This window comes from Onychomys torridus, chromosome 3, assembly GCF_903995425.1.
Source record: "Onychomys torridus chromosome 3, mOncTor1.1, whole genome shotgun sequence".
Lineage (NCBI taxonomy): Eukaryota > Metazoa > Chordata > Mammalia > Rodentia > Cricetidae > Onychomys > Onychomys torridus.
This window is the reverse complement of record NC_050445.1, coordinates 36,506,607-36,528,120: the sequence shown is the minus strand read 5'-3', so window position 1 is coordinate 36,528,120 and position 21,514 is coordinate 36,506,607. Positions and strand designations below refer to the sequence as shown.

Genomic DNA, 21,514 nt, shown 5'->3' with positions numbered 1-21,514 from the left:
CATGAATGTGTATCAGAAGCTAAAAATCTTTGGTTTGTTTCTGGAAACCAAAAAGATGTTCTTGTGTCGTTCTAGATAAGAGAGTGATTGATGGTTTTGATATCAAATTCTGAACTGAAATAAATTTTGCCTCCAATTGAGAAAAAAAATCATAATAGCACAGGTCTTCTCTGCCAACCAATCCACACTTATGTGTCTTTGGTTTTCTTGGTTTGTTTTCTCTCTCTTCTACAATTGAAAAAAATCTCATAATATTTTTCCTAATTTGAATTAACAATATAGTTATTTTTGTTGTTGTTGTTAAAATAAAGATTGTAGACAGCCACCACTCCATCCATGCTTGGTCTAATGCCTTTCTCACCTTCCATAAATCTCCAGGAAAGCTCTAGGAAGGAAAACAAGTTCCCCCAGGACCCCAGGTTGTAAAATGGACATAAGCCGGTTGTTTTTTCAGTTCTTAGAGCTGTCTCAGGAATACTCACTCTTCTGACTTCATTTTCCTGCAAGAACTCGCCACCCTCCTTGTAAGAAAGATGATTCCAGCTGAATTCCTAGTAAGAAGCAAATCAAAGTTTTCAAAGAATAATTTTGCTAGGGCCTAAGGAGCAAATCACCTTTCAAACACTCCAAAGGTAGTTATTTAAATACATTTAAGCCCCTAATCACTGATGCCTTTGATGAACTTTCCCACTTAAAATACATCAAAGGAAGTAAAGTGAGTGGAGAGAACCATTAGATAATCGTTGTAATAAACACCAGCATTGACCCCTTCTTTCTAAGCATGGAACCACTGCTTTCTCTGTCCTAAGCTATTTGGGATTTTTTTTTTTTTTAATTTATGGAAATCAAATTTTTTTCATGCCGTCTAAGAGAAATTCAAGTAATTAAAAAAAAAAAAAAGCAACAGTATACTCATTATTTATGATTTCAGGGTGCCCAGCAATACTGTGTCTGCCCACTTTGGGCTGTGACTTTCAAGTTGAACCTTTTTGATGGTAAATAGCCTCTTGCTTATGCCTGTGTTTTGGCTTAAAAAAAAAAAAATCAATGTCTGAGCAAATGGGCTTCCATCTTCCTTTCAGCTCTGTCTCCTTTGATGATTGATGTTAATTCAGTAAGTTGCTGACCCAAGAAAAAAGAATTGTTTGTGCTGTTGTTTTGAATAAATAAACTTACAAAGAATCAATGGCTGTAGCTTAGAGAATTAGGTGGTGGAGAGCCTTATGTCTCTCCTGTAGCGTTTCTCATGTAAATAAAGTAGGTAAAGGGCACTGAGATTCCTTTTTCAGTGAGGAAAACTTGCTCAAGGGGAATGAATTTGTTTTAATTTAAAAATAAATGTTCTCTCTGTAGCTAGGGCAAGAAAGATTTGTATTCATGACAAACCAGATATATACTTGCCTAATAATTCCAAGCTGGCAGTAAAAAAATCAAGTTTATACATTTATTGGACTTCATCTTACATTCCATGTTGTTCCATGAGGATTCAGTCTTCTATGTCTATAGAAGGTTTTGAAATACTTTATATAGTTTTAAAATTGAAAGGCAATATGATCTGCTAGATACAAACATTTACCTCAGCAACTGTCCAATTTCTGGATTGTAACAATATTTATTGACTGATTAAAGGAGTAATTTTGCTTTTCTGAGTCACCATTTCCCTTATACAAATGGTGTCACAAGATGTTACGATCATGGAGTAAAGGACTATTCTTAAAGCAAAAAATGTGGATAACTGAGTTCCTGGCCAAGTTAGTTGAAAGTATACTCATTAGTATCTCTCACTGTGGGAGAAACTGAAGAACCAGCTAGCCTCCATCTTAGGTTTTAAAGCCTTCTTATAGTAAGCACAAACTAGGTTCATTTATGTATGTGATTAAACCTCTGTTTTTTAAGGGTTGGGCTATGCCCCATGTTTAACCTAAACTACATTGGTTCTCCACTGCCTGTTCCTGGAATAGTAATCATGTCATTCTTTCAAAAGTTTATATGACCACCTATGACTACTTTGTTATAACTAAATGTTATAGCTACCTTGTTTTTGCATACTAATTTGTTATGGTGTTCTGGTCCTGTAATCAGCCCATTTTGCCTACCAAATCACCTATTTGGAAAATCCCTACCTTGTTTCTTCAAAGGAAAGTACATGAATAAAAGGGTTTGCTTTAATTAATTTGGCCATTAAAAAAAAGAAAAAAGAAAAGAAAGTATAAAGCAGCTTTGCTTTTTATTACCTTTTATTTTGGTATCACTTATTCAGCAGTGTCTCATAAAGACTGTGTCTCCCTTCTTTTTCACTTGATCAACAGATCAGCATGCATTTATGTTAATAATACATGCAGTGTCAGAATTTAATATTGGCCTTATAGGTCACTGTTTTGTAAGTTACAAACAACCTGACAAGGGCAGGAAATATTCAAGCCAGGCTCAGTGTATGCCTATAGTCCCTGTAGTCCCAGCTCCTTGGTAGCTGATGGAATAGGAAGTTCTCTAGACCCCAGGAGTCCTGACCAGCCTGGGTGATACCCATCTTTGAATAAAAAGTGAAGAGGTTAAGTAAATTAAGGCATTTCCAGTCACTGGGTCAGCTTCCTATCATTTAAATGTGTATAATAAGACTTCATGTGGCTCAGGCAGAGCTTAAAGAAGTTTATGCATATGAAGCCCATAGATAGTGAATGGACACATCACATAGCTTTTTACCATTTTTCTGAGTTATGGTTTAATGGACTAGTATCTATGAAAAGTTTTAGTAGTAAAGACAAACACATATGCTTTGAGTGAATATAAGATGTCAGAAATGACATGATCTCAAATTTTATGAAATATTAAAAATAAATATTAACATAAGTAAATAATGAATTCTGTGGTCATTTTAGAATTTTCTCCTATTTTTCTGTGTTCATCCAAAGAACATTTCTATTAGAATCTGGGGAGAAAGTATGACTAAGGGTCAGTGTAAGTAGAATGCTTACGAATGCATTTTGAGTAAAAGTGATCTGATACAAATAAGCATGCTCAGGCAGACACAGATATAAGGAGGAGGAATAACACACCAGCTCACACCAATGTAGTGACACAGCAGCTCACACTAACGTAGTGACACACCAGCTCACACCAACGTAGTGACACACCAGCTCACACCAACGTAGTGACACACCAGTTTATACCAATGTAGTGACATGCCAGTTTTATACCAATGTAGTGACACACCAACTTATGGTGTGGAATGTTATTTTAATTGGTTAATGATGTGTTACTTTTGCTTATGCTGCAGAATATTACTTGGAATATATGAAGATGTGTTACATTTGTTTCTGCTGCCTTTGTTAAAAATGTAAAGATGTGTGACATTTTGTGCCACATTTGTTAACCATGTAAAGATGTGTTGCATTTGCATTAATTAAATAAAATTACCCTGGGCTCAGAGAGGCGGGGTTAGCCACTGGCTGACAGGAAGTAGCAGGGGGGAGCTTAGCATGGTTTATTTTAGTTGGGGCAGGGTGGAAGGAGTGGCTTCTGAGGACAACAGTAGAGAGAAAGGTAGCCAGTTGCTATTCTAACTTTCTGAGCTAGCAGGTTTTCATCCTAGCCTTTGAATGTTGAGCTTTATTATAATGATAAAGATTTAGATAGAAGTACCTTTAGTATAGCAACAGAGCCATTGTTTGAGGGAACAATGCCCCCCAGGCTGCAGCTTGAGCAGCTACACCACTAGCAGTTTAAAGTGCAACCCCTGTAATGAAGGTAAAACAGCATTTTGGGGTTCCAACATGAGGCCAGAGTTTCTACATAGGTCCCGAGAAAACTGAAAGAAATAAACAACAACCCCCAAAACCCAAACCAACCAACCAACCAGCCAACCAACCAACCAGCCAACCAACCAACCAGCCAACCAACCAACCAACCAACCAGCCAACCAACCAACCAACCAGCCAACCAACCAACCAACCAACCAACCAACCAACCAGCCAACCAACCAACCAACCAACCAACCAACCAACCAACCAACCAACCAACCAACCAACCAGCCAACCAGATGTGGCTCCTTTAATAGGCTCTGCTGTATAGCAAACCCATGAGCAGCCAGAAAGCTGAGTAAAAACAGCAAGCTAAGTTAAAAATACCTGCCATAGTGTGGGCACCCACTTCCTAGAGCTGGGGTTCAGTTCCTGGTTAAAAAACACAGCTTTCACAGACCCAAGCAGGGCCAAGGGAGCTGCTAGAGCTGCCAGCACAGAAGTTTGTTTCTTGCAGTCAGAATAGGATAGAGATACACAGTAAAGACAGATCCAGATGGAAAAAAAAACTTCTTTATTTTTATTTTTATTTTTTTGGTTTTTTCGAGACAAGGTTTCTCTGTGTAGCTTTGCGCCCAGGCTGGCCTCAAACCCACAGAGATCCGCCTGCCTCTGCCTCCCGAGTGCTGGGATTAAAGGCGTGCGCCACCACCGTCCGGCAGAAAAAAAACTTCTAAACAGGTTCCAGTGTGAACTGTGCATAGACTTAAGAAAGAAAAAAAATGGGTATAGATGATCATAGAAAAAAGATAGTTTAAAAATAATAAAGTCTTTAAATATAAGGGTAAAGTAACATAAAAAAAAAAGCCATGTCAAGATGAAGAATATACAAGGAGTCTGGATCCTGTATGATGTTATATTAACTTAGAATTTTTTGATTGCTGATGAGCAAACGACAACTGCTGAGAGACATGGGATTGAAAAAGGGACTGATGGATTAAACCAGCCTAGATACTTTAGGGGTGCCTTAACTTTAAGATGGAAGTCAAAAAATGTATTGCACTAGGGGAAGTGGTTATTCTTTCCACAGGAAACAAAAGGCTGTGGAATGCATTCAAGGTTAATAGAGATCAGATTTGACTAGGGGGAACCTCCTGAACATCCTGGCTACAGATACAAAGAAATAAACTTAGAAAAACTACAAGACAGTTGACATATATTTTATCTGCTCAAACATAAAAAAAAATTATCTTTGGCTGGCTTGTGTACAATTCATGGTCCATACTTGTGTTAATGCAGATATGTACGTTGCCTTTGAAAGTTTGTGTGTTTACAGAGCAAGGGGACCAGGCACCAGAATCATACCAATGTAATAACACACCAGCACACACCAGTGTATTAACACACCAGCTCACACCAATGTGGAAACACATCAGCACATACCAATGTAAATTTTCAGTTTAATCTATTTTTATGTCAATTCCCAATGCTACTAGCATTAGATGGTAGTTCTTAAGTAAACTATTTGAATTTGTATATATTTAGTCTATAACACAGGAATGTTTATGTCCTAATGTAGTTTGAAAAAATAACCCAATGAGAAATATATATGAGCCTTCTAAATATTATAACAAATATATTAGGCTTTCTTGTGTGTCTAAAATATCTAATGTTCTCAAATTTCAAATATGAATGACTAACTAAAGATAGGTACTTAAAGCTTAACATTGGATGAAGCATGGCTCGGAAATTATGAAAAGAGGTTCATTAAGATTGTCTCTAGGCTTGAGGCTCATTGATCCCTCATTGTTCATGATCTTTGTAGTACTGATTAGAGCACCCAGCGTCTAGTTGATTTTATAGGAAGAGAGTCAAGTGGTTAGTTTAAGATGCATCAGCAATACCTTTGATTTAGAAAGGTAATGGCATCAAGTGGAGACACTTGACTGTCTCCTAGCCTAGCCCTTCCATAGTCTTTGTAGTTTGCATTTAGTCTGTAGTAAAGTGAATTAAAAATTTGTAAGCCTTGACCCTTATGTCTCATTGGTTGTATACATTCAGTGAAATCTCCCAAAACAAGAGTAATCAAACAAAAAACAGTGGAAGCATTTTGATGGTCAAATGAAATAGTTTTTAATTAAACCTAAGTTAGAGAAACAATATAAGACTTGTCTTAGTTAGGGTTACTATTGCTGTGATGCAACATCATAGCCAAAGGCACCTTGGGAAGGAAAGACTTTATTTCACTCACGGTTCCATATAGCAAACAGTTCATCATCAAAAGCAATGAGGGCAGGTAATCAAGTAGGGCTGGTACCTGGAAGTAGGAGCTGATGCACAGATCACAGAGGGGTGCTACTTACTGGCTTGCTCTTTATGGCTTGCTCAGCCTGCTTGCTTGCTTTTTTTTTTTTTTTAAAGATTTATTTATTATGTATACAGTGTTCTGCCTACATGCTTGCAGGCCAGAAGCGAGCACCTGATCTCATTACAGATGGTTGTGAGCCACCATGTGGTTGCTGGGAATTGAACTCAGGACCTCTGGAAGAACAGCCAGTGCTCTTAACTGCTGAGCCATCTCTCCAGCCCCTCAGCCTGCTTTCTTAGAGAATCCAGGACCACCAGCCCAGGGTTGGCATCACCTACAACTTAATTAGTGCTGGGCCCTCCCCTATCAGCACTAATTAAGAAAATGCCTTACAGGCCAATCTTCTGGGGGCTTTTCCTCAGTTAAAGTTCTCTCCTTTCAGATAACTCTAGTCTGTGCCAAGTTGACATAAAATTAGCCAGCACACTTGTTATGGCTTGAAGTGTCTATGTGAAATTACTTATGATGATGGTTTTAGCACAAATCCATCGTGTTTTTGCTACTGCTCCTCCCTACTAGGAAACTAAACCTAATCTCCTGCTCTAGAGTTAGGCTGGACATTGATGACATTCTAGACACCCCAGTATGGTATCTTAGACTTAGAGAAAGCAGCAGAACCAGGAAGATTATTCTGTAACTTTCGCTCACCCTTTTCCACAGAAGCAGTTCATAAATCCTTGATTTTTCTGACCTCCCCATGAAGTAGTGTGTCCAACTTTGATGTGAGAGGTGTCCCCTGTCGGTGCTTAGATGAAAGGGGCACGACACCGCCACAGCAGCATTTGAACCAACGGGCCTTGCTCAGTTTCCCCATCCTTGTTTATTTCTGAGAGGTCACACCTGCCTTGTCTAGAAGTACTCCCTGAATCTATCCTTTTCTCAGTCAAATAGTAGAAATATAGGCAGATTTCTCTGCTCCTTTGGACAGTTCTCATGCCACCAAAACTCATTTGAAATGCATTTGTTTATGTTTCATTTATTTGTTAATACATCTTTTGTTAGCAAGGCCTCAGCCTCCAACTTAGTTATAGATGAGAACTATTTTCCCTCCTATAACATAGTGACTTACCTTTCACACATACAATGTACTGAGAAGGCAAAGTTCATTTTAAAAGGAAGAAGTGGGAGCTGGGGAGATGGCTTAGGTCTTCCAGAGGGTCCTGGTTTAATTCCCAGCGCTTATGTGGGGGATCACAACCACCTGTGACTCCAGGTCTGGGGTATCTGATGCCTTCCTCTGGCCTGTGCAGGTACTACATTCATGTAGTACAGATATAGATGCAGACAAAACAGCCAAACATAAAATAAAATTGAATGGTTTCCTTAGAAATTATTAAAAAGAATCACAAGAGACCCCACTTCACAGGTGTTCTGGGTTCGTGCCCCCAGTAGTAACATGTGTATTGATACCGTTGATACCCTCATGTGAAGAAGAGAGGAATGCACACCTGTGAGTCTTTTCAAAAACTCACTACAACTGTCCAACCCTGGGAAAACATAAGAGAAACCAAATACTTCACTCATACTCTTGACAAGCTTTTAAACCATGAAAGATGAAGGACTGTGGAGTGTAACTGTATTGGAGTTACTGAGGAGATGTGACAGCTAAGTTCAGTGTGGCCTCAGATATATCCTGCCATAGAAAGAAAAGAGTAGTGCAACTGAGTAGTAGAAATGATCATAGTCTTTGGTAGTTAATAATAATAAACCCATCTTAATTTGGGTTCTGGTAAATGTATTATGATTAAATAAGTGGAAGTATCTACAAGGACTTCCACACAATGTCTTGCGATTATTTCGAAATAACTTAAAGTTCTCTGAAGTACAAATACATACAACTTTTTTCAAAAGAAATGGTATACTGGGTATTATATCCAATTATATATCATTGTGAAAATTAGGTACCATGTGTAGTCAAAGATCTAAGTGATGGGGCTGTAGCTCAGTGGTAGGGAATGTGTATGTGTAGTAGTATGCATAAGGCCTTATGTTTGAATACCAACATCAAGTGTGAGCATGATGTATTATATTTTTCGCCTTTAATTTGATGTTCTTTTAAAAACATGTTTCCATTTACCATGAAGAAATTATATCAAAATATTAAAATAGAAGGTTAATAAAATATATAAACATGCAAATTTGACAAGTGGTAATATTGAAATAAGATAATGAATTAAATAGGTTTTGAACGATAAATGCTTTTAATTAGTACATGTGAAAACATCCACACTATGGAGCTATGTAATGCTTGTAGTCTCTTAAGACTATTACATGTATATATTTATTTATTGGATTTTTGCAACTACTTACAGATTTTTAGGTACTGACCCAGGGAAGAAAACCTTAATTCTTACATTATAGAGGCCAGCCACTTTGCTTTAATTTCAAATACGCTCTTTACAACGTTCCTAGCTATAGTAGCACTCAGGTGGTTTGTGGTATCATATATGAGAGGGGCATACCTGAGCACTTTCGTTAGCATATATCTCATGCATATAAAATAATGTCATGGCTGGAGTGTTATCTATCAGTTGTAAATAGTTGTTAAGACATTTTTACAACAACAGTGGGTTTCAGGTTCTCAGCTGGGTCCTGGAGCTCATTGTTATTTTTCAAGCTGTGGAAGGGAATTGGTACAAACATGGCAAAAGGATCTATGGATTTTAACTCTTGTGCAGAACACCATGAAATGTTTTTCTTTAAACAAGTTGATGTGAATTATGGGGGTTCATGTCGAAGACCTCATTTCCATCTGAATGTTGTGAGCAGTGACTCTTTTGAATGTCATCTCTTCTTGCCTATTATTGTATCTGCCTTTCTTTGTGGGGCCTGGCTGTTCCATACTTCTCTGTGTGTTTACATTACATGGCTCATTCCAGCTGACACATTCTGTTAGTGTTATCAGACAGATTAGAAGGAGTCAAATCACTATGACTGTTGTTTCTCATTCTTCCAGGTCAACAAGCTTACTTTCAAAGATAGAAATCCTTGATTGCTTTGCTTGGGGCAGAATTGATCAATATCGTTTGTGGTTTGTTCTACATTGAACTTGTTAATTTAACTCACTGTGTTCTGACTTCATATGCAGTGTTAGGTCTTATCTTGGGCTTCAGTGAGTGGTGTGTGTATGTGTTTGTGTGTATAAAATAATTGTCAAGAGTTTGGCAATAGCAGAATGAGTGGTTTATAATTTGATTATCTTAGCTATTATAACCAATATCTTTACCTTTTGACTCATATGAAAATATGTTATGATAGTTATTCTTTCACTGATCATTAATTAAGTTTAAAGTTTATGAAAATAATTTCAGTATTATTACACTTAAAAACCCTATACCAGTATACTTTTTGAAGTCTCCAGGTAGCACATGATGTTTTCTCTCTAAATTTGTGACACTCAGAAAATGCAAGAAAAGAAACTTAGTGCATTGTATTGAAATAATTGTCATTTTTCTAAGTTATATATTGGGTAATATGTAAACTATGAAAAGAAATGTATTTTCAATACTTCTAAATATACAAAATTATATACAAACAAAATTGTTGGAAAATAGAATGTTTTAATTTTAAAAGGGCTAGAGGATTGAACAAATGTCATAGTGTGCACTAGAAAACCTCTTATAGATTCCTATAATTTTAACATGCAACATAGTAATGGCTTGATTCTATAATGTACATAATATGCATTTAAAGATAATGAATCACAATTTAAAATTACCATTTTTAGTTTAATTTCCAAAGATTCATAATTTAAAGAGCATCTAATTACCTTCACTTTTTTAAAAAAATTGAATTTGGATTCTTTTCTTGTACAATACAGGCCACCCACAGTTTCCCTTCCTTCCATTCCTCCTACTTCCCCCACTTCTTCCACAGATCCACTCCCCATCTGTTTCCTCTTCAGGCAAGAGTATTCCTCCAAGGGATGACAGCCAAACAGGACAAAACAAGATACAATAAAACAAGGCAAAAGCACTCATATTGTGGAATGAGGCAAAAGCCCTCATATGTGGCTGAACGCAGCAACCCAGTAGGAGGAAAAGTCCCTCAAGAGCAGGCAAAAGAGTCAGAGATAACCCACTCCCACTGTTATGAGTCCCATAAGAACACCAAGGTAACAGCTATAACATATATGCAGAGGACCTGGTGCAGACTCATGTAGGCCCCATGCTTGCCATTTCAGTCTTTGAGTCCATATGAGACCTACTTAGTTGATTTGGTGGGCCATGTTCTCCATCCCCTCTGACTACAACAGTTTTTCCTCCCTCACTTCCATGGGGTTCTCAATCCCCTGAAGGGAGGGACCAGATAAGACCTTCAATTTGACTTGGTCTTTGCATAACATCTGACTGTGAGACTGTGCACCTACCCCCATCTGCTGCCGGAGGAAGCCTCTCTCATGATGACTGGACAAGGCATTGATCTATAAGGACAGCAGAATATCATTAGGAGTCATTACATTGATTTTATTGTTGCCAGTCATGTTTGGTTCTGCCCTAGGTCTCTCTCTAGTTCCTAGCCATCCCAGCAGTTTCAGACATGGGCTTCCTTTAGTGGTGTGGGCCTCAAGTTAAACCAAACACTGGTTGGCCACTCCCACAAGTTGTATTCCATTGTTGCCCCAGAACATCTTGCTGGCAGCACCTCCTGGCCAACAATTCAGTCAAATGTAACCCAATCCTACCACCTTGTCTGTCTACAAAAGATGGGACTGGTTCAGACTGTGTATCCTCCATTACTAGTAGTCCTCACTAGGGTCACCCACGTAGATTCCAGGAGATTTCCACTGCCCCAGGTTTCCACACCACCCCTCAAATGCCCTCTCCAAATTCCAGCTGTCTCTCCTCACATTCTCTCCCTCCATCCCTCCCCTCCTTCTTATCCTTCCCACTACTGTCTCCATCAGCTCCAATCCACCCACAGAATCTATTTTATTTCTCTTTCCCAGGGAGATTCATGCTTCTCCTCTATAGCCATCCTCTTTCCCTAACCTATCTAGGTCTCTGGATTTAGCTTAATTATCATTTACTTAGCAGGTAATGTCCACTTATAAGTCAATACTTACCTTATTTATTTTGGGGGGTTTGGGTTACCTCACTCAGGATGATTTTTTTCTAGTTCCATCCATTTGCCTGCAAATTTCATGATGTCATTTTCTTTTAACTACTTGAGTAGTACTCCATTGTGTAAATATACCACATTTTCTTTATCCACAATTCAGTTGAGGGGCATCTAGGTTGTTTCCAGTTTCTGACTGTTAGGAATAAAGTGGCAGTGAACATAAGCAAATGTTCTTTGTGTATATGCCCTAAAGTGGTATAGCTGGGTCTTAAGGTAGATATTAGAATGGTTACACCCACTTGCTTCTTAGAACCATTTGCTTGAAAAATCTATCTCAAACCCTTTGCCCCAAGGTAATATCTATGGATGTTGAGGTGTAATTTTTTTTTTTTTGGAGGGGAGAGTCCTGTTTTCACACCCATTCTGTTAATCTGTGTCTGCTTTTGGGGGAATTGAAGCCATTGATATGGAGAGAGAACAATCAACAATGATTGTTAATTCCTGTTATTTTGGTGGTGGTAGTGGTGTTGGGACATGCATGCTGGGTGCATACGTGTGTGTGTGTGTGTGTGTGTGTGTGTGTGTGTGTGTGTGTGTTTCCCTTATATTGATTTTGTTCATGTGATATTTATTTCCTGTGTTTTCATGTGTATAGTTAACATTCTTGGTTTGGATTTTTCTTCTAGCCTCTCTTGTAGGGATGGACTTGCACATAGATATTGTTTAAATTTGAATTTATCATGTGATATCTTATTTTCTTCATTTTTAATGATTGAAAGTTTTCCTGGATATGGTAAGCTGATCTGGCATTTGTGGTCTGTTAGAGTCTGCAGGACAATTATCCAAGTCCTTCTGGCTTATAGAGAAGTCAGGTGTAATTCTAATACGTCTGCCTTTATATGTTATTTGATCGTTTTCCTTTGCACCTTTTAATCTATTTTGGCCCAATCTGTTCGGTGTTCTGTATGCTTCTTATAACTTTATAGGCATTTCTTTCTTTAGGTTGGGAAAAATTTCTTCTGTGATTTGGTTGAAAATATTTTCTGGGCATTTGAGCAGGGATTATTCTTCTTCCTCCTTCTATAATTTAGTTTATTCTTTTTGGAGTGTCCTGGATTTCCTGGATGTTTTGTGTCGGGAATTTTTTAGATTTAACATTTTCTTTGACCTGTGTATCTATTTCTTGTATTGTGTCTTTAATACCTGAGATTCTTTCTTGTGTTCTGTTTGAGAAGTTTGTCTCCGTAGTTGTTCCCATTCCAAAACTGTCCATTTCCAGCATTCCCCCAGTTTGTGACGACTTCCTTATTGCTTCTATTTCCATTTTCAGGTCTTGAACAGTTGTAGTTGTTTTCTTCAACCATTTTCTTTGTGCTTTCTTCAAGGAATTTTCTGATTTCTTCCAATTGTTTGTTGTTTCCTTTGCTTTCTTAAAGGGATTTATTCATTCCCTCTGATGGTGTTTTTCTGGCTTTCTTTAAGAGAATCTATTCATTTCCTCTTTTAGGACCTCTAACATCTTCATATAGTTGGTTTTAAGATCTTTTTCTTGTGTTTCAACTGTGTTGGAATATTCAGGGCCTGCTATAATAGAATAGCTGGGCTCTGATGGAGATATGTCCTGGCTGTTATTGATTGTATTCTTATATTCGTGTCGAGGCTTCTAGATTCTGGGATGATTATAGATCTAGGTGCTGATTTCTGGGTTTGTCTTGGTTGGCAGGGGAGTTTTTTTTCCTTGGTTTCCATTTCCTCTGTGGATTTGCAGAGTATCATGGCTGAGGGTGGCCTGTTTTACTTGCCTTGTATGCTGCTGTGTTCAGAGGGGAACCCTTACTGATATTGGAGGTTGGGGGAAGGGGAGCGGATCAGAAGGATCCATAGGAGGCATGAACATTGGGTGCAGGGCAGTGGGAATCTGCAGCTGGTGTTCTGTTGCAGTAGTAGGGTGCCCTGAAAATTGGGTCTAGGGTAATGGAGAGTGGGGAAGATCCAGGGACAGCCTACCTGGTCTTCTCCTTCATCACTTTTTAATTACTTGCTTTGGTAATATAAAAATTTTCCTGTAATAATACTGTCAAATTTGTGGATTCTGGGTCCAAGAACATGGGGAGAGAAATAGAAGAATCACATGAAAAGAAAATGGAAGACTTTTATTTTTCATAAAGTTGAGAGATAAACATCTGGAAAATTTTGTGATACAAAGCAGGTGGAAACGCTGGATAAAATGTAATAAACTTCCTTTTAATACATTGCTGACTTTGTTAGAGAGGAAGAAGTCTCCTGAGGATGAAAATAGAGAGAAAACTAAAAACCAGGGCAGTGAGCAGACACTGATGCAGCAGTTGCCTTGGGGCATTTGTGGTCTTGGTAACCTGAAGTTTGAGCTTTGGCAGCTGCAGACTAGTAAAGTCAGGGCTGGGCCTGTGCAAGGTAGGATCTGAGCATGTAGAAAGCAGAAATATTAATTTCAGTGAGAGACTAGAATAGAAACAGAGAAGATTCTCTTCACCACCTTTTAAGAAATAAAGCTGAGAGACACACACACACAGAGAGAAACAGAGATAGAGACAAACAGCCCACACCAGCAAAGGGAAATGACAATGAAATTTGTCTGACAAACCAGTTAATTTTGTGTTACATGACTTCAGTTTAGGCATTTGTTTTGTCCATGGATAAATCTTCTAAAACATTAATTTACAAACTGCAGAAATATATAAGTAATATGTAACCATGGCTAGAGTTAGAAAAAAACACTTTTATTTATTTATGGTAACTTTAGAAATAAAATTACTGGTTGAAGAATATCAAGTGGATCTGTTTTAATAATTATTAAACAAATTTTGGGTAAGCCCAAAATTTTTTGATGAGAGTTAAAGGAATTGAATAGGTTTGTAGAAGTAAAAATTAAGGTTATTTTCTATTGAAAAATAACTTAGAGGTTAAGTAGGAAATTGAACACACAAGGTAAAATACTGCATAATTTTGAAGGAAATACTTAATATGCAGCATGTGAAGATAAAAGATTTAGAAAATGCAAAAGAAGTTTCAAATGTAGAGTTCCTTGCCTGGAGTGTGGAATTTCAGTAGCAGCACCCATGTGTTTAAGAGGAAATTCTAAACTCCACCCCCACAAAAGAGGAAAAATAAAACAAATAGCCCAATGTTTGGTCAATTTAAAAATGGACAACAAATTCTTGGAAAGTGTTCTAATCTTGAGGTAAAGTCCATGCCCTAAAATACAGCAGTCTTGTGCTATATATATATGTAATTTCAAGATGACACTATTAAAGGCTATACTGCTTCAGTTTGGTTTGCTGGAATATTAGCTTTTGGACTTCTGAGTTGATTAGAAAAGAAATTTGGCCATTCTGAGGCCACAATATTTTGAGGAACCCCAAAACACATGCAGAGTCCCGCTCTAGTTCTTTGGTTGTCTTGTTTGTTTGAATATGTGCTATGGTAATATGAATATTCATATTTGAGATTGCATTCATACTAGAGCAGACAATCTATCCCCAAATTATTTTTAAAAATTATTTTATTTTTGTGTATGTATGTTTGTGTGCATTTGTGTATATGTATATGCACTAGTTTGTGGGTAACCACCAAGGCCAGAAGGTAGAAGGTGTGTGTCTTGCACTTGTGAGCTGCCTAATATCAGTGTGTGGAACTGAACTGTGGTCCTCTGCAAGAGCAGAAGTGCTTGTAACAGGCATGCTATCCCTCCAGCCCCTATGCCTGAATTCCTAACAAAGAATGGTTATTTTTTGCATTAAACAGGTTTTGGGTGATGTTTTATGCAACAGGAAGTAAATGGAGCATATTGGATGACAAGGTCTAGAGAACATATGAAAAAAGAAAGTTAAAAAGAAATAATGGTGAAAAACAGCACTTAAAGAAAAAGAAGTTAAGAAATGTCAAGAATTGAGTGACATAAAATTAATGGATCTCAACTAGGGAAAGGAGAATATAGACATAACTTAATGCACCCATATACAGCTATACAACAGTCAGGTCAAAGATAACATGAATATTAAAAGCAGAGAGAAAAGCACTAGTTAAGTATCACCCTGCTTGAGCTGGTATAGCTAAAGAGCAGAAAAATCCTTAACTCTTATCAGCACAAGGCTTTATCAATGTACTGTGATTTGCTATAATAATAAAAGGCTATACATAGTATCTAGCAACAAAAATGATTGACTAGAAGCTATGGTTATCAGTGTGAATCAATCATCCAAATATAATTATTTCCATATGTATAGCATGATGGCATTCATACAAAGTTTGAAAATTTGAGAGACTGCATGTGTGTTTCTATATGCATGCTTTTATAATTCATGCATCTAATGTCATAGTTTAGAGTCAGTATAGTAGGGAAGGGAAGAGAATATAATAAAGCAGACCTCTGCTCCAGGGGGAAGTACAGTCAGCACTTCCTTGTGGTGATATTGTGTTCCCCAATATATTATGAACACTATTAAACTTATCTGGGGTCAGAGAACAGAACAGCCACTAGATATAAAGGCCAGAAAATGGTGGCACACACTTTTAATCCTAGTAATCTGAAGGCAGTGATCCATCTGGATCTCTAAGTTCAAAGCCACACTGGAAACAGCCAGACATGGTGACACACGCCTTTAATCTCAGAAAGTGATGGCAGGAAGCCGAAAGGTTTACAAGGCGTGAGGACCCGGAAATAGAGCCTGGTTAAGCTGTTAAGCTTTTAGGCTTTTGAGCAGCAGTTCAGCTGAGATCTGTTTGAATGAGGACTCAGAGGCTTCCAGTCTGAGGAAACAGGATCAGCTAAGGAATTGGTGAGGTGAGGTGGCTGTGGCTTGTTCTGCTTCTCTGATCTTCCAGCTTTAACTCCAATACCTGGCTCCAGGTTTGATTTTATTAATAAGACCTTTTAAGATTCGTGCTATCATATACACAATGGAGTACTACTCAGCATTAAGAAACAATGAAGTCATGAAATTTACAGGCAAATGGATGGAACTAGAAAATATCATCTTGAGTGAGGCAACCCAGACTTAGAAGGACAAACATAGTATGTACTCACTCATACTAGATGTAAGGGAAGGGATGGCCAGACTGCAACCCACAGCTCCAGAGAGGCTAGCTAACAGGGAAAGACCCTAGGAGGGACATATGGATGACTCTGTGAAGGAGAAGTGGATGAGATCTACATGAGTGGACTGGGTGTGGGGTGGTGGTGGAGGGCGAGGAGTGGGGGATGAGAACATAGGGAAATGGGAGGGTCAAGCTGGAACAGAGACAGAGTGGGAGGGCAGGGAGGGAGATACTATGATAGATGAAGACATCATGGGAATAGGAAGAGGCAGGGTGCTGGGGAGGCTCTCAGAAATCCACAAGGTTGACCCCACTTGGGAGTGCTGGCAGTGGTCTAGAGGGTTGCCTGGACTGGTCTGTTCTGGTGACCAGTCTAGTGAATACCTTAACTGCCATTATAGAGCCTTTGTCCAGTGACTGGTGGAGGCAGATGCAGAGATCCAGGGCCAGACACCAGGCTGAGCTCTGGGAATCCAATCAATGAGAGAGAGGAGGGATTCTACAGGTGGGTAACATTGAGATGATGATGGGAAGATGTGCACAGATGATCGGCCACACTGGTGGAAGCCCATGAATTGTAGACTAGTGGCTGTGGAGGCCCCATGGTACTGGACTAGGCCCTCTGGATATGGAAGATGGTTGTTTGGCTTGAACTGTTTGGGGAGCACCCAGACAGGGATCAGGATCTGTCCCTGGTGCATGGGCAGGCTTTGGGAGCACAGTACCAGTGGTGTGACACCTTGCACAGCCTTGGTGCAATGGTGAGGGGCTTGGACCTGCCTAGGCTCAGTGTGCCGGGCTCTGCTGACTCCCCATGGGAGACCTTGATTTGGGGGATGTGAGGATGTGGGATGACTTGGCAGACAGGGCTAGGGGGGTGGGAGGAGGGAGGAGGGAGGAGATGAAATCTGTGGGTGGTATGTAGAGTGAGTAGAAAATTTCTAAATAAAGAAAAATGAAAAAAAAAAAGAGAGAGAGAAAAGATTCGTGCTGCACTTCTTACCTGTGAGTTCTGCATCCATGAGTTCAGCCAACTTCAACTTGAAAATAAGTATCTGTGCTAAGTATGTGTAGGATTTTTGTGCCTTTATTCCTTAAATAATTCTTGTAGCCTGTATTTACATTAGTTTAGCTATTACAAGTAATCTAGCAATTTAAAATATGAAGAAGGTGCACACAATTTATATGCAAACACTATATTATTTTATATATGGAACTTGAGTTTTCACCACCTTTGAAATGTACAGAGGATCCTAGAACCATTACCTTCACATGCTAAATTAGCAAGCAAAGGAATAGAAGTATAGACAAGCTGCCTGATTCCATACTTCCTGAGTGTGATGTTCATTAAGTCTAAACGGATTTGAGGTTAGAGATGAGGTTGATTCTCTTGCTATGATTGGATAAATAATTTCATACACAGGAAAAAGAAAAAGTCACTTGTGAAACCAGACCTACTTGGTTGGAAATTTTTTAGTGGGGACAGATGGGAGTCTATGGAAGCTGAGAGGGAAGGATATAAACTAAGAGATACAAAAGCTTGCTTTTGTTGTTGTGGTAGTGAAGATTATACATTGTAATGCAATGCAACTAGAGCCTGTTGAACTCTAGGCAAGCATTCTACCATAGAACTACATCTGATACCTATAAGGAACCTACATACTGAATGTAAGAGTTTCTATGAATGTGATATATTGCTCAATAATAAACAAAATGGACCTACTTTTTTATCATATGTGATACTTTTGGAAATATTATAATCTTAAAATCTTTTTATTACTGGAATATAGCAATAAATATTTTGCTACATTTTGGCAAGGGGATTATTTTTATTTGTCAAACATATGGAAGTAATTTGGATTTGTCAAAAAGAAATAAAGTCATTGTAACTTATACTAGTTGATGTTTATTTTTGCTATGACAAAAGTAAAGAAAGGGAGGCACAATTTATTTTGGTGCACAGCTTGAGGGTGTGGCAGAGAAGTCATGGAGGCAGGGCCATGCAAGTCAGACTTGCATCCCCAGTTGGGAAGCTGAGAGAGAGGAGCACTGGTGCTTATTATGCAGCTCAGGACCCCAGCCTATTTCTGATATTCCCACAATTCGGTTCATCTTCCCTTCTCAGTTAAGTAATCTAGAAACTTCCCTCACAAGCATGCACAGAGGCTTGTCTCCTAAGTGATCCTAGAGCCTCCTAAAGTTAACATTTAGTGTTAACACTGGTAAGTAGTTATGAATGAAATAGAAGGAAAGTATGGTGAGCTCATGGAGACTTGGTAAAGAAAGGTGAAGAATTAGGGAACTGCTATTTGTAAGCCTCAGAAAGAGAGTGGTCATTAATTGCTACTGCTGTGGATATCTGTATGCTCTAAATGTGTTGCTATGATTGATTGATAAAATGCTGATTGACTAGTAGCCAGGCAGGAACTATAGGGGGGACAAAGAGAGAGGAGAATTATAGGAAGTGGAAGGCTGAGTCAGGAGATGCTGCTAGTGGCCGCCATGAGAATTAAGATGTAAAGTACTAGTAAGCCACAAGCCACATAGCATCTTATAGATTAATAGAAATGGGTTAATTTAAGATATAAGAACTCAATAGCAAGAAGCCTGAGCCATTAGGCCAAACAGTTTAAATAATATAAATGTCTATGTGTTTATTTGGGTCTGAGTGGCTGCTGGCCTAGATGGGACTGGAGATAACTCCAACTACATGCTACTGTACATATTCTTCTCTCAAATGGATTTTTTTTTTTTAATGCAGAAGGGATTTGGGAAACTTAACTGGGTTGTAGGATCTTTTCAGTGAGCTTTCACTCAACCTTTCATTGAATGTTTTCAAAGAGTAGAAACTCATGCACATTCTTTAAAGTGCTATGGTCTGTATGTGACATAGTTAGGACATATTTTAAAAATGTAGAGAAACCAAACAGGGGTAGTAAATGTAAATCTCAGTGAAAGACCAGAGTGAATGTCAAGATGCTCATCCCTCACCCAGTGATGAGTCCAGTAGTTTTCATGCTTGCTGTATCCTTCCTTATGGCAACATTTTTTTCTTTTCCTTTTTCTTTCTTTTTTCTTGTTTCAGCAATTAAGTTTCCTTTTAAAATTCAGTGTACTTATGATATTTTTAGCCTTTCTCTATACTATGTTCCTTTAGTTGTTAGCTTAAAAATCAGCTGCTTTATTTCAATTTCAGCTTTCTAAGAGTATTAATAAGACCTTGGCTTCTAGCCACTTGGTTTGATTGATGTTGGATGTCTCCTCTAAGTTAACTAGCAGCAGTTTGATGAGATGGAGCCATGCTGCTAGAACAGTCTTACAACTAAATACCTGCATGAAGAATGTATATCAAGTATTTTTGTGGTGTAGCCGTTTGATCTCCTATGCCTAGTATGTCTAGTTAGCAAAGTGACACAACAGCTAGGTTCTTAGAGTTTTGAGAGTCTACAGACAAGGGCTAAATGTACTAAGTATGAGGATTGACTTGCCCTTCTGTGCTTTTTTATCTGTTTAAGTTCTAAAGTGTTACTGCCTGTTTCTCTGTTGCCTTTTACCATCATTGTTAAGCAGCTTCAGGAAATGATTATCTCTCTGAGAACTGAATCTTCCTTTCAAATAAAATATTCAGTCTTAAACATACTTTGGCTGGGCGGTGGTGGCGCACGCCTTTAATCCCAGCACCGGGAGGCAGAGCCAGGCGGATCTCTGTGAGTTCGAGGCCAGCCTGGTCTCCAAAGCGATTTCTAGGAAAGGCGCAAAGCTACACAGAGAAACCCTGTCTCAAAAACAAACAAACAAACAAACAAACAACCCCAAAACATAATTTGAACAGTTGATCATTATTTTAGCTTGACTAGAACTGTTTATTCCTTGCTAGTAATAGGAAATAACTGTGCTGGCTAGCTCTGTTTACTTAACATTTATATTTGCATTGAATCCCAAAATGTCATTGCAGAAATGTAGTGAAAGGTACCCATACAGGCATGTGTACAACTTTGTTTTAAAACATAGAATTATAGGACATCTGTTTTTGCCGTCAAGATCTCTTATAATAATTGGTCTAGAATGGAACTATTTAGCATCAATTTATATGCCATTGAATGCAATGACTGAGGCACCCTATAGTGCAAGTGGAAATGTCATAAGATCAGTGTATAATCTTATAAGGAGGGTCACCTGAGCCAGGAAGGAGACAGCAGTAAGTTTTAAAATATGAGTAACTGAAACAGTTGTTCTTTATTTTAAATGGAACTCTCTATGTAGGTTTACAGTGTTCATAAGAGTCAGTACATTGTGTGCATATTACCTGCATTTTTTTTAATTAGGAGTATGTTTAATTAAACAATAAAAACTATTAAAAAAAAAGAACATACACACTCAACAAAGGTGGCAGCAGGAATATAATGCTTAAGATTTTTTACTTTTGGTCCTAGTGGGTTTGTGATTTGACTTTACACTAGGAATAACGGTATAGTGATGATTATTGTTCCTTTGGGACTGATGAGAAAGGACATGGCACCCTGTTATCTTAGTTATTAGTATTCTCTGGTGTTAGTAATGTGGATGCTGTAGAACTAAGACATAACCTAAATAGTTTTTCAAAGATACAAATATCTTTCAATATTGATAAACTTGTAATTTGTCTGTCTTAGAAAAATAAAACTATCACCAGATATATTGGCACCCACCTGTAATTCCAGAACTTAGGAGGCAACGACAAAGGAATTGAATGTTGTAGGCTAGCCTGGGCTACAAAGAAAGATATGTTCTTAAAGAAAGAAGCCTTTCACATACAATCTGGAATGTTTTAGATACATAGCTCTGTAGTCTATGGATTACGCCCTGTTTTCTTTGATAAAAGGTATTTATTTTGTCACCTCCTGTCTGAGATTTTTCATATTTGTATCTACTCTAAAACCTGAGAAGAGATCAAAGGATTCTGTCTGAAATTAGTCAGCAGGTCTTGTTTATCAGGGAAGCATTTTCACCCTTCCATGTATGACCTAAAATTGTACTAATCTCATATTTCCTTGGAGATATTTTGTTATATGTCTATTTTGTCACTGTTTCCCATCTGCCACCCAGTCTTTGTCTTCTGTTGTTACTTCCAAAAAAGTTATCATCATAAGTCAAGTAGTTTGGGGGAAAAACAGTCTTGAAATTATTTTTCAGACTCTAAGCGAACAGCCAACACAGACAACTGTTCTTGGAACACAGGTGTCTCATAGAGGTGACTTTTCTTGCCATGGTGATGTATTTTGCTGGACCA

General features: G+C 38.2%; 1 protein-coding gene across 1 annotated transcript in view; it reads left to right on the top strand.

Moving 5' to 3' along the window:
• Exoc4 (exocyst complex component 4) overlaps nt 1-21,514 on the top strand; it is a 767,731-nt gene that overhangs the window by 402,298 nt on the left and 343,919 nt on the right. The gene's annotated exons all lie outside the window — the stretch shown is intronic.